Source organism: Aegilops tauschii, chromosome 3, assembly GCF_002575655.3.
Source record: "Aegilops tauschii subsp. strangulata cultivar AL8/78 chromosome 3, Aet v6.0, whole genome shotgun sequence".
NCBI classification, from domain to species: Eukaryota; Viridiplantae; Streptophyta; class Magnoliopsida; order Poales; family Poaceae; genus Aegilops; species Aegilops tauschii.
Window position 1 is genome coordinate 308,058,840 of NC_053037.3, and position 14,674 is coordinate 308,073,513.

A 14,674-nucleotide genomic window follows, 5' to 3' on the forward strand; every position below is an offset into this window, starting at 1 on the left:
ACATCCATGTGGGGTATGTCTACAACTCTGAAAAAAATCAACTCAAAACTCGATGTAAGTTCTTTAGGTATGCGATAATGGACCGGCCCGTCACTATAGATGCTTCAGGCAAATTTTCCATCAGGCTCTTTATAAAAGAGATGGGGAGATTTGAATGAGACCTCACATTTAGGTAAGATCATGAGATCAACCCTAAAAAAAAAATCATATTTAGACATTAAAAAAAATCTGAAACTATTTGACAACATACATGTGGAGTATGTCTACAACTCCGAGAAAAAAATCAGCTCAAAACTAGATGTACATTTAGCGATTCATAAAATACAAATTCAAATGTGAGTGGTGACAGCTTTGGATGAATAGTACCTTGACAGCTTTGTACTTGCACGGAAACTAATACACCCTATATTCTGGAACGGAGGGAGTATTTTACTAGGACAATGCCCGTACGTTGCAATGGGATATAAATGCGATTGTATAAATAATTTTTTATCAAATCTTGCACGTGATTGTTATACTTTGATAAGAAGTTTGGTAAGTAAATTAAAGTGAAATTGGTTCATCAAGTAAGTAAATTAAGGTGATTGATTATCATATATGGGGAGCTTGACGAAGAGGTGACGAGAAAAAAAAAACATGGAACCTTACGTTTTTTTTAAGTTGTAGAGATAGAGAAATTAAGGGGTTTTATCAGTCTTGTCATTAGTTGTGTCAACCTAGTCAATTTTGCCACTGAAAATCTCAACTACCCAAAATTGACATCTTTTCATTAAGCATGTGCTAAAAAATGCCGCTCGACACCGTTATCATCTAGTCAAATGCCATTCACTAGGGTGCAGACCAAAATACCCTTAACCCTACTTGTAGTCGTTTCCTCTACAAATCACTATAACATAACCTACATGTCTAAGTTTTCAATACAAAGAATGAAACTAGAAGCAAAAATAGTTTTGCATGCGGTTTTATCAAATCCCCGTGTGTCGCTATTTTTCCTTCAAACTTAATTCTTGTGCTGACAACTAGGACCAACAAGTTATAGGGAAACACCGAATGTTGAACTTAATTCTCATCTATTTCCTCGTGTTGTCCTTCGAATGCAGTTGTGCTTCACGTGAATGCACAACTGTGTTTTATCATAAAACACAATTGTGTTTTTTATACGGGGTGCTTGACGTATGGCGGTGGCGGGGCGCACCACAAGGCTGCCCCTCGCGCATCACTGCCAGGAGGCCCATCCAGCAGGTACCCCTCATTTTTTAAGGAAAGTCTTCATGGCACACTTTATTTCAACAAGGATTTGTTTATTACATCTGAAACAATAAATCTAGAATGATTACCATCCAAAAAACAATAGAGTTAGAAATAAAAGCATGTCTAGTCAACTTGTGCGCCGCATAATTTGCTTCCTGGGTGTACTGTTGTAAAGCAATCAGCAAGAATCACAGAGCAGGGGCTCCAACGGATGGCCGTTTTCGCTTTGGGGTTCATCTGCTCGTAAATTCAAAAAAAAAACTACCTCTGTGTGGAAATTTTTGTCGGATAAATGGATGTATTTAGACGTATTTTAGTTCTAGATAAATTCATTTGTATCCATTTCTCTCACAAGTATTTCCAGACGGAAGAAGTAGTAAATTAAATTTTAAAATTCTGATTTTTTTTATATAGATGTTCTGCTTAGAGTAACTAGCATGCTTGACAATTTTCATGCGAAACCGGATAGCAATAGTTAGTCGGTGAAAAAATAAAATTAAGTGTAATATTTGAAGGTAACATTTGAGGTTCAATTTTGTTTGCACAAGTCAAAATGCTTAAATTTTCCGCCTAAATTTACAGGTAATATTTGAGTGTTACAATGAATCAATATATATTTTAAATATTTCTTTGGCATTTATAAGATAACATTTTTTTTGGTGAATACAAGATACATTTTTAGTGCGCAGGAGTATATGCTCTGGAATTGGATTTCTGCTCCAAACCTTGATATGTATAGGCCGTTCAGTTCAGTAGCCCACCAGGCCACAGTTGAGCCCACAGCCCCACACAACCCACATTGTCGCATATCTTTTTTGTCGAAATCACTAATTGAGAAGACAGCAGCGCGGTAGCAGCTTCTTCCCTCTAGTTAGGGTTTTTTCCTCTCGGGGGCGACTTCCGCCGCCGTTGAGATCCAAGTTCTTCCCTCCGTCGAACTCTGCCGGAGGACCAATTCGGGCCGATCAAGGGGTGATCTAGCATCACCACCCGGCCTTGGTTGGTCTCCTGGTATGTAGAGGAAGGCGGCTAGGGTTTTGCATCACAAATTACCCGGGAGTTTCGCTTGCCGGGTAAGGTTTTCAGAGATGGCATAGGAGGATGCTGGCGGATCGAAGACAATGGGTGGATCTTCATCGGCGAGCGAGATTGAAAGCTTGATGGCCGAGCTAGGGATCCAGGAGGAGGATCTGGATGATGTAGTTGTGGACGAGGAGGCTGTTCCTCGTGACGCGGCTCGATGGACGGCAGTGGCAAGAGTCCACATTGATAAGCCGTATAGTCAAGGGTGGTTCTTCAGGAATATGAGGGCCGCATGGGATCTAGCACAAGCAGTGACCTTCAAGCCGCTAGAAGCAAATTTGTATACCATGAAATTCAACTGCCTTGGGGATTGGAAGAGAGTCATGCAAGAGGGCCCTTGGAATTTCAGAGGCAATGCGGTGGTGATGACAGAGTATGATGGAATAACCCAACCGTCAAAAGTGAAGCTGGACACGATTAACATATGGATCCAGATTCATGATGTGCCAAGCCTGTTTGCGCACCTGATCCCTTCGCTAGCATCTAAAGTGGGGGAAGTCCTGTTCACAGAGAAGGATTCACATGATTTCGTCGGGAACTTTCATCGTGCTTGGGTCAAGATCAATGTCCATAAGCCCTTAAAGAACCATGTTTCGCTGGTGAGGGACTCAAAGCGTCAGATATACAGGGTGAAGTACGAACGCTTGCCAGATTGGTGCGCGGTTTGCGGTCACCTAGGTCATGTCTTCAAAGAACATAGGGATGGAATCCACCCAAAATCTGCTCTAGTGTTCAAAGATCTTCGTGCATCATGGTCAATGACAATTGGGAGAGGACCGGGTGCATCGCAGGGACGCCGAACCGGAAGAAGGGGAGGACGAACCGGAGGCAACAGAGACAACTGGAAAGAGGACCTTGGCGGTGATCGCACAGAGGAGGAGGAGAACCAGTTTGAGGCACCCGCTGTTGATACTACTATGGAGAACATCAATAGGAAGAGATTTGAGAGGCCCGAAGGAGGTGGCTACTCCAATGAGGCGAAGGATCAGCAAGCGGCTGTATCAGAGGGAAAGCAACTTGCAATTGTCCCAGTTGGGAGCAATGTGGTGAGCCCACTGAGGGACTCCTGGACTAAGGGGTCCTCGGGCGTCCGGCCTGTTATTCACTGGGCCGGACTGATGGGCTGTGAAGATATGAAGGCCGAAGACTATACACGTGTCCGGATTGGACTCTCCTTGGCGCAGAAGGCAAGCTAGGCGACCGGCTATGAAGATTCCCTCTTATGTAACCGACCCCATGTAACCCTAGATCTCTCTGGTATCTATATAAACCGGAGAGCATAGTCCGGATAGGCGACATTCATTACCATATTCATATAGGCTAGGCTCCTAGGGTTTAGCCATTACGATCTCGTGGTAGATCAACTCTTGTAACACTCATATTCATCAAGATCAATCAAGAAGGAAGTAGGGTATTACCTCCATAGAGAGGGCCCAAACCTGGGTAAACATCGTGTCCCCCGTCTCCTGTTACCATCGATCCTAGACGCACAGCTCGGGACCCCCTACCTGAGATCCGCCGGTTTTGACACCGACATTGGTGCTTTCATTGAGAGTTCCATTGTGCTATCGGCGAAGGGCTCGATGGCCCCTTCGATCGTCAGTAATGACCCAGTGAGAAACCTTCCTCCCCGGACAGACCTTCGTATTCGGCGGCTTCGTACTGCGGGCCAACTCGCTTGGCCGTCTGGAGCAGATTGATAGCTACGCCCCTGGCCACCAGGTCAGATTTGGAAGCTTAAACTACGTCGCGGATATCCGTGGAGACTTGATCTTCAATGGATTCAAGACCGCGGCGATTGCTTCCCCATGCTCCGATGAACACGACCTAAATCTGCTATCGGATTACGTCCAGGAGATGGATCATGTTGCTGCAACGGCTTCAGAACCGAAGCAGATCGTGCCCTCCGAGGCCACAAAGTCCACGGCGTTGGAGCCGCACACGGACTCGACATTCTGCAATGTTTGTGTCAATGGAACTCCGGACTCGTCTCCGGCTATACGTTCCGGACCAGGCACGCCTGTGGACACCGAGCTGGATCGGTTATCAATTTTCGAATTTAGCGCCGCAGACGTCTTCCAGCATTCACCTTTGGGTGACGTGCTAACCTCTTTATAGAACTTGTCCTTGGAGAAGGACTCACAGTCGAACTATATTCGGTTCGAGCTAGAGGCGGACGACGAGGAATTTTGCTTCCCACCCGCCACCCACTTCATAGCCACCGTCGATGACTTAACCGACGTGCTTGACTATGGCTCCGAAGACATCGGCGATATGGACGACGATGCCGACAAGGAGCAAGGCCAAGACCCGCCATTTACCGGACGTTGGACGGCCACCTCTTCGTACAACGTGTACATGGTTGATACACCTAAAGAATGTGGCGACGACAAAGAAGAGCCAAACGCGAATAAACCCTCTGAGACACAGTCCAAGCGCCGGCACCCCAAACGCCGCTCTAAGCCTCGTCGCTCAAAAGATAGCAACACTGGCACCGGAGAAAATAGTACTTCGGACGACGCCGAAAACAACGAAGACCCTGTCGGAGCCACATCTGAACAGGAGGAACATGACAACAGGCAGGACAACCCTGATAAACAGGCCATAGAAGATGACTCGGAGGACGATAGTTACCGTCCACCCTTCAAAGAGGAGACAAGCCTCGGCAACGAAGACTTCATTGTGCCTGAGGATCCTCTAGAGCAGGAGCGCTTTAAACTCCAACTCATAGCCACTGCAAGGAGCCTGAAAAAGAAATAGCAGCAGCTTCAAGCTGAACAAGATCTGCTCATCGACAGATGGACTGACGTCCTGACAGCCGAAGAATACGGCCTCAAGCGCCCAACCAAGAGCTACCCGAAACGCAGACTGCTGCCTCAATTCGATGAGGAGGCACCAGAGCACACATCTCCCTCGCGTAATGCGGAACGACCACCATGTGGTTGAGACAGGGCGGCCGACCGGCCACCCCGCGGTCGGGATAAAGCGGCAACTCAGGCCGAACAGCAGCCTGCACCACCGCCCCGCAAAAATAGAGAGACAAAAGAGTTCGGGGTCACACGTACGACCTCTAGCAGACCCTGGATAGTAGAGCAGGATATACAAGATCGATCTACGGATCACGAGGACATGCCTCGAGGCACGACAACGACGACTACCTATTCGAACATGACAAACTTAACCACGCCCGGGTCGAATGCCGCAGACGGACTCCATCAGAGCTACGCCGCGATGCGGTCCGGTATAGAGGTGCCGCACACCCTCTCTGCTTCACAGATGAAGTACTGGATCACGAATTCCCCGAGGGGTTCAAGCCCGTCAATATCGAATCATACGACGACACAACCAATCCTGCAGTATGGATCGAGGATTTTATTCTTCATATCCACATGGCTCGAGGAGATGACCTCCACGCCATTAAATACCTCCCACTAAAGCTTAAAGGGCCAGCCCGGCACTGGCTTAACAGCCTGCCTGAAAATTCTATCGGCAGCTGGGAGGACTTGGAAGAAGCCTTCCTGGACAACTTCCAGGGAACATATGTCCGGTCACCAGATGCCGATGACTTAAGCCACATAGTTCAACAACCCAGAGAATCAGCCACAAAATTCTGGACTAGGTTCCTAACTAAAAAGAACCAGATCGTTGACTGTCCGGATGCCGAAGCCCTAGCAGCCTTTAAGCATAGCATCCGGGACGAATGGCTCGCCCGCCACCTCGGCCAAGAAAAGCCAAGGTTCATGGCAGCCCTCACGGCACTTATGACCTGCTTCTGCGCGGGAGAGGATAGTTGGCTGGCTCGCAGTACAAACACAGCCAACGACACAGGCCCCTCCGAGGACAAAAACATCACCGGCAAGCTCCGGCGCAACAGACACAAACACCGCAGCAATGGCGATAACACCGATGACACAACAGTTCATGCCGGATTCAGTGGCTCCAAGTCCGGCCAGCGCAAGAAGCCCTATAAGAGGAGCAGCAGAAGACCATCCAGCTTGGACCGGATACTCGATCGTCCTTGCCAAATACATGGCACCCCAGACAAACCGGCAAACCATACTAACAGAGATTGCCGGGTCTTTAAACAAGCCAGCAAGGTAAACAGCAAAAAATGGAAATCACAGAGCGAGGACGATGACGCGGAGCCCCGCAGCCGAGCACTGGGGGGCAAAAGAAATTTCCCCCTCAAGTCAAAACGGTGAACATGGTATACGCCACACACATCCCAAAAAGGGAGCGTAAGCGAGCACTCAGGGATGTCTACGCGGTAGAGCCAGTCGCCCCAATATTCAATCTGTGGTCGTCGTTCCCGATCACCTTCGATCGCCGAGATCACCCAACCAGCATCCGCCATGGCGGTTCAGCCGCACTGGTCCTCGACCCAATTATTGACGGGTTTCACCTAACACGAGTCCTGATGGACGGTGGTAGCAGCCTCAACCTGCTCTATCAAGACACAGTGCGAAAGATGGGCATTGACCCCTTATGAATCAAACCAACAAAGACTACCTTTAAAGGAGTCATACCAGGCGTAGAGGCCCGCTGTACGGGCTCAATCACGCTGGAAGTGGTCTTCGGTTCTCCGGACAACTTCCGAAGCGAGGAGTTAATCTTCGACACCGTCCCCTTCCGGAGCGGCTACCACGCACTGCTCGGACGAACAACGTTTGCTAGATTCAACGCAGTGCCACATTATGCTTATCTCAAGCTCAAGATGCCCGGTCCACGTGGCGTCATTACAGTAAATGGAAACACGGAACGCTCCCTCCGTACAGAGGAGCACACCGCCGCCCTAGCAGCAGAAATACAGAACAGCCTTCTCAAGCAGCATCATAATCCGGCTGCCGAGCCCCCTGGACATCATCAAGAGGGTCCGAACAACACTGCAGCAGGACAGCTCGGTTCGTCACGAGCCGAATTAGCAATTCGGCCTCCGTCCCAGCCCCGATGAGGCAACGGCATTACTGCCGCGCGTACATAAACTACGCATTCAAAACCTCATGGGTATCGACGGAGGCATAACTCGTTCGCGATCCACAGTACGGCTTAACTGACCCTGGGATTCGCCCGATTTTACTTTTTTATGGGTTTTCTTCTCTTTTCGAGGTCTATACGGACAACCCGCTTTCAGAACACACCAAGGAGGCAAGGAGCTTTGGCGTACAGGGGAACCCCCAGGTGATCTCTAATAAATGATTACCATACTTGTTTTACATACCCACACGCAGCTCGCCCTTGGTTACGGCATGTTAAATAGCCTTACTCACTCATCGCATTACTTGGACAAAGCACGCCTCGACGTACTAGTTACATCACAATGGTGAATAAATGGTGGCGTCAGCTCATTACTTCATTTTCCCCGTTTCCTCACCTTAGTATCTATTACTTATCGCACACGTACACCATGGTACGTACCGCTATGCCAGGGGCTTCATTACACCCCGCATCACGGCAGTAAAAGCCCGAACACTTTTACAATACAGTTCAGCACCCCGAACTTATAGCATTATATGCATCGGCTCCGAATCATGTCTTTGGTCAATAGTTGGGTTGCCCGGCTCTTGTGTTTACTACCTTACGTTCCGCTATATCGGCTAGGGCAGTAAAGGGAGAACTACTGCGATTGTGTCCCAGTTATTCCGGACGAGCACCTCAGTAGAGAAAGCCAAAAACTGACTGTCATGATGCGGTGAGAGCCGGTCAGCTGTTCGCGAGGTTCCAAATCGTTGGAGATTTTTTCCGCTTCTTGCGAAGAATCGGTTCTTTCGATTAGGCGTGTATAACGCCCCTAATTCGGCCTTCCGAACACCAGGGGCTTCACCAACTTTATTAATTGTCAAACTCCTATGGCTAAGTGAGGGCGGTAAAGGCCGCATAGTCTGATTGCCTTGTTCGTTGCGCTAAACACCTCCTTTAAGGACCAGAATGTGGAGTAAAGAGTGTTTCGATTTATCCCGAACACCCCCGTACTATCTACGTGGGGGCAGACGCCGACGACTGGTCAACCCTCAGATTTAATAAACGGCCGCACAGGAGGTAAAATTTAAAATCATAAACATTATACTACGTAACATCATTGTTCCATATTGCAAAACAAGGTAATATACATGTTCTCATGGGAATATAACATCCTTCGAACATTGCTCCGCCACAAGGCGTGACCCCTCCAGAACACCGTCAAAATAGTGCTCGGGTCGACGACGCTCCTTGCCCTCCAGCGGTCCCTCGGTCATCAGCTTCTTGGCATCCAGCTTTGCCCAATGCGTCTTGACGCGGGCAAAGGCCATACGCGCACCTTCAATGCAGACCGACCGCTTCACGGCTTTGAGCCGCGGACGGGCACTCACAAGCCGCTGCATAAGTCCGAAGTAGCTGCTAGGTATAGGATTGGCAGGCCACAACCGGACTATCAGGTCCTTCATGGCTAGCTCTGCCAACCTGTGCAGCTCGACCAACTGCTTTAGCTGGTCGCTGAAGGGCACCGGATGTTCGGATCCCAGATGTTGGGACCAGAATAGCTTCTCCGTAGACATCCCTTCTTCGGCTCTGTAATGCTCGGCAGCATCTGATACACTGTGCGGCAGATCCATAAATGCCCCTGGAAAATCCAAATTCAGGATAAGTACAAGGAACATTTCTTCTATATACTTGCTATGCATGGTGAAAGACTTACCCGCGGTAATCTTCTTGGCTGCCTGAATTTCCTGGAGGGCGCTCTGGGCTTCGGCTCGTGCATCATGCGCGCTCTGGCGGAACTTCGCCAATTCAGACTCTTGCGCCTTACAATCGCGCTCCAGGGACTCAAATCTCTCTATCGCGCCCTGGAGCTGTTGCTGCGCCTCAACAACCCGGGCCTCGTGCTTCTCACGCAAGGCGCGTCCCTTGGCCGCTTTGTCCTCGGCCTCGGCTAGCGCCTTCTTAAGGGTTGCCACCTCGGTTGTGACCCCTAATAAAGTTTATGACACTTTAGTCCAGTCGGACTATTCATTTTTTCAAAATATACCCACAGGTTACTGCATACCTTGGCTATTCTCCAGCTGCTTCTTCACGAGGCCGAGCTCCTCCTCGGCCCGCTCCAGTTTCTGCTTCAGTCCGGAGACCTCCGCAGCATGAGCAGTGGCAGCCTACAACGATACCTGCTTATTCACATAGACAACTCATGTTAGACTCATGCGATATTTATTCTTGATCCTCTGTTTGGCTTTTCTTCCCGAACACCAAACAGAGCATCAGGGGCTACTGTCTATACTGTGATATTTTTTCTACAACCACATTACTTACCTCAAAGCCCGTTAGAAGGCTAGTGCAGGCTTCGGTCAGTCCGCTTTTGACGAACCGAACCTTTTCTATTACCGTGTCCATAAGGACACGATGTTCATCTACGATAGAGGCGCCTCGTAGCGCCTCCAGCAGATTATCCGGTGCCTCTGGCTGGACAGAGGTCACCGGTGGAACAGGCACGTTCCCTCCTTGTGGAGAGTGCCGTTCGCTGGACCCCAGAGCCATGTGGATCTCCGGAATGGTATACGGCTGTCCTCGTTGGAACTTTTTCCCCATGTGTCCGGCGATCGAAGAATCGTCCTGGGGCGCCACCCCGATGATCTCCGGAAGCTCCCCCAGTTGGGGAAGGTCTTTTGCGGCACCACCTCGTCATCACCCTTGGGAGAGACGGAATGAGCAGGTGGCGGAGACACGCTAGCCATCTCCTTTGAGTCTAGCGATTCCTCTGTCGAGGATCGCGGGGAGCCATCGCGTGCCGACTGTAATAACATGGTTTAAGGTATATCAATATCACAGACTAGAAAGGCCAGATGTTTTCGGATTCTGGTACTTACGAGGCGGCCTGAGGCTTGGTCCGACGAGGTCGCTCCAGACTGCTATCAACATCCCACACGGAGTTATCCGTGAGGGAGCCTCTAACCCTCTTGGGCGTTTTCGCCCCCGGACTTGTGGGGGGCGCTCTCTTCCTCCTCCCCACTTCGGGTGGGGAGTCATTTTCTTCTTCCTCTTCGTCGTCGTCATCAGCGGACGAGGAGGAAGTCTCGCTCCTGGACGTCACGTCCGGAGTGCTTTTACGGCGAGGGCTCTTCTTAGCCCCTTGGGCCGCCTTCTTAGCCGTCTTCTCCGGCACCTCATAAGGCGCAGGGAACAACATTTTCTCCAATAATGGAAATTCTTGGTCCTCGGGCAGCGGAGTCGGACAGTTGATCTCCTCTGCCACCTTGATCCAGGCCTGAAAACAGGGGACGGAAGCTTAAATTTCCTCTCAAAACATGCTAAGTAGGGGGTACTCCCTGAAAAAATTAAAGGAACTGACCGGGTTGGGCTGGCGTTTTAAGCTAAGCCTGCGATCTTCGGTCGTAGGCGGTGGCGTCTCGCCGGCCTTGAAGAGCACTTTCCAGATTTCTTCGTGCATCGTGCCGAAGAGCTCTAGTAGCGTCTGATGCTTGGCCGGATCGAACTCCCACAGATAACAAGTCCGGCGTTGGCATAGAAGGACTCGACGAATAAGCATGACCTGGACCACGTTGACGAGCTTGAATTTCCTGTCTATCATGTTCTGGATGCATGTCTGGAGCCCAGTCAGCTCGTCCAAAGGACCCCAGGTTAGGCCCCTCTCTTGCCAGGATGTGAGCCGCATCGGGATTCCGGATCGGAATTCGGGGGCCGCCGCCCAGTCAGCATCACGCGGCTCGGTGATGTAGAACCACCCCGATTGCCACCCCTTCACCGTCTCCGCAAATGAGCCTTCGGGCTAGGTGACGTTGGGCATCTTGCCCACCATAGCGCCTCCGCACTCTGCTTGTTGCCCGCTCACTACTTTCGGCCTCACATTGAAGGTCTTCAGCCACAGGACGAAGTGAGGCGGGATGCGGAGAAAAGCCTCGCAAACGACGATAAATGCCGAAATGTTGAGGATAAAGTTGGGGGCTAGGTCATGAAAATCCAGCCCATAGTAAAACATCAACCCACGGACGAATGGATGAAGAGGGAACCCCAGCCCGCGGATGAAATGTGTAAGAAACACAACCCTCTCGTGGGGCTCGGGAGTAGGGACGATCTGTCCCTTGGCCGGGAGTCGATGAGCGATCTCCTTGGCCAGATATCCGGCCTCCCGGAGCTCCTTGATGTCCTTCTTCTTGACGGAAGAGGCCATCCACTTACCTCCAGCTTCGGATCCGGACATCTTTGGAGTGCTTTCTCGAACAAGGGAAAAGCTAAAGCTTGGGCGTTGGAGCTCACGGACGGAAGGGCTGAGGAGGAACCAAGGTGTGGGAAAAAGAAAGGGGATCCTTACCCCCTTATAAAGGCCATGAATGTCAAGCGCCTCCCCACTCGCCTTAAACTCGCCTATTCCCAAGGGCCGTGCAAACGGCACGGTTGGGTTACCCATGCCCGCGTTGATGAGAATCCCGTAATAAGGGGACACGATCTCTGCTTCAACAAGACGTGCCAATGGCAACCGCGTCTCGGAACATGGAGCGACAAACGGAAAACGGTTCGAAATTATGACCGGGCAGACGTGATATCGTGTTGTAAAAAGCTGTCAGCGGATGGAACTCGTGTAAAATATATATATTCTCTCTGCGGCTGTGTATGGTGTGTAACAGGTCCGGATACAATCATCGCATCCGAAGACTATCTTGGAGTTCGGAAGAAGGGGAACCCGCCTTGCAATGCCGAAGACAATCTGCGCGCCGAACTCCTCGTCATTGAAGCCAAGTTCAGAGGCTACTAAGGGAGTCTTGGACTAAGGGGTCCTCGGGCGTCCGGCCTGTTATTCACTGGGCCGGACTGATGGGCTATGAAGATATGAAGGCCGAAGACTATACCCGTGTCCGGATTGGACTCTCCTTGGCGCGGAAGGCAAGCTAGGCGACCGACTATGAAGATTCCCTCTTATGTAACCGACCCCATGTAACCCTAGATCTCTCCGGTATCTATATAAACTGGAGAGCATAGTCTGGATAGGCGACATTCATTACCATATTCATATAGGCTAGGCTCCTAGGGTTTAGCCATTACGATCTCGTGGTAGATCAACTCTTGTAACACTCATATTCATATCAAGAAGGAAGTAGGGTATTACCTCCATAGAGAGGGCCCGAACCTGGGTAAACATCGTGTCCCCTGTCTCCTGTTACCATCGATCCTAGACGCACAGTTCGGGACCCACTACCCGAGATCCACCGGTTTTGACACTGACACCCACACCCAAAGAGAGACCCGAAGAGGACCAAGGTGGTAATGGACGGCAAAGGGGACGAGCACATGGTGAAGAATTTGGCGGGCTCCTTCGAGGAGCCCCGCCAGGGACAATGAGTGCCCTATGTTGGAACTGTCGCGGTGTGGGCAACCCCACGACAGTTCAGGAACTTCGCGAATTCGCGAGGAAATTTGCCCCTACCCTGTTGTGCATTGTTGAAACACAAATAGATGGTTCTAGGGTAGAAGCTTTAGCAGGTACTTTGGGTTATGACAGAGCTTATGTAGTTGATAGCCAAGGTAGAAGTGGTGGAATAGGACTTTTTTGGAATAATGAAATAACAATTGATGTTTTGGGTTATTCTTGCTATCATCTTGATGTCTTAGTACAGGAGGTAGGTCATGATACATGGAGACTAAAATGTGTTTATGGTGAGGCCCAGACCCACCTAAGACACCAAACATGGACGGTCCTGAAAAATATTAGCACGACCAGCTCTCTCCCATGGTTGTGCATTGGCGACTTTAATGAGGTTCTACGTCAGAATGAACACGAAGGTATTGGTAGACGTAGTAATGATCAAATGCAAGAGTTCAGAGATACGATAGATATTTGCATGTTGCTGGACATTGGATATAAGGGGAGGTTTTGGACGTTTGAGAAAAAGGTTGCTAATGAATCTTATACGAGATGCAGATTGGACAGAGCGCTAGCGGATGCGCAGTGGATGGCTCGGTTTCCCATGGCTAGTATTGAGCATGTATCAGCCGCGACGTCTGATCATGGCCCCGTTTATCTTGATCCAGGACGAGGTCTGAATAACACAGCCAAGAGAGCTTTTCGGTATGAGGCTATGTGGGAGAAACATGAAGGATTGTGCGATGCAGTGCATGCAGAATGGACGAGTATGGGTCCTTGTGGTAGCATTCAGGAGCTGCACGACAAACTGATGAGAGTCTCGGAGGGACTAACTAAATGGAGCAAACAATCTTTTGGTAGCGTCCGACATGAAATAAAGGCACTGAAAAAAGAGTTGGACAAGCTCAGGGGCGACCCTCTCAGAACAACGCCAACACATGCATAACCGAAAATCAATGAGAGGTTAATCGAGTTATATCACTGCGAGGAGATTATGTGAAGACAGCATGCACGGATTGAGTGGCTTTCATCCGGAGATAAAAATACGAAGTTCTTCCATCTTCGTGCGAGTTTAAGAAGGAAGAAGAACATGATTCGAGCGTTACAGAACTCATTGGGAGTGCATGTGGATGATCCGATGGAACTCAGGGTCTTGGCCAACAACTTCTATCAACAACTGTACACATCCGAGGGAGTGCAGGGGCTTCAGAATGTGATCGATCATGTGCCTCGGAGAGTGACAACGGAGATGAACTCTAAGTTGTGTGCGCCATATACAACCGAAGAGGTAAAATGTGCCCTGTTCCAAATGTTTCCAACGAAAGCACCGGGTCCAGACGGATTCCCTGCCCAGTTTTATCAGAAGCATTGGGAGGTGTGTGGGGAAGATGTCACCAACATTGTGTTGAGGATAGTCAGAGGGGAGGAAAGCCCCGAGTGCATCAATGACACCATCCTTGTGTTAATTCCAAAGGTGACAAACCCAACGCTTCTTGCTCAATTCAGGCCAATCAGTTTATGCAATGTGTTATACAAGATAGCTTCGAAGGTTGTGGCGAACAGATTGAAGCTTATCCTTCCAGACATTATCTCTCAGGAACAATCGGCCTTTGTACCTGGAAGACTTATAACTGATAATATCATCTGTGCTTATGAGTGTCTACACTTTATGAAACGATCCAGGTCAAAGAACAACAATTTCTGTGCTCTGAAGTTGGACATGATGAAAGCCTACGGCAGACTAGAGTGGCCGTACTTGAAGGCTATAATGGCAAAACTTGGTTTCGCACAGGCATGGATTGATACAGTCATGGCCATGGTATCATCTGTGTCTCTTTCAGTTTTGTTTAACGAGGAAAAGCTTGAGTCTTTTAAACCATCCAGAGGGATTCGGCAGGGAGATCCAATCTCCCCTTACCTTTTCTTGATAGCGGCAGAGGGCCTTTCATGCCTCCTGAAATTTGGTTCTCAGTCATCACTTCTTGCAGGTATTAA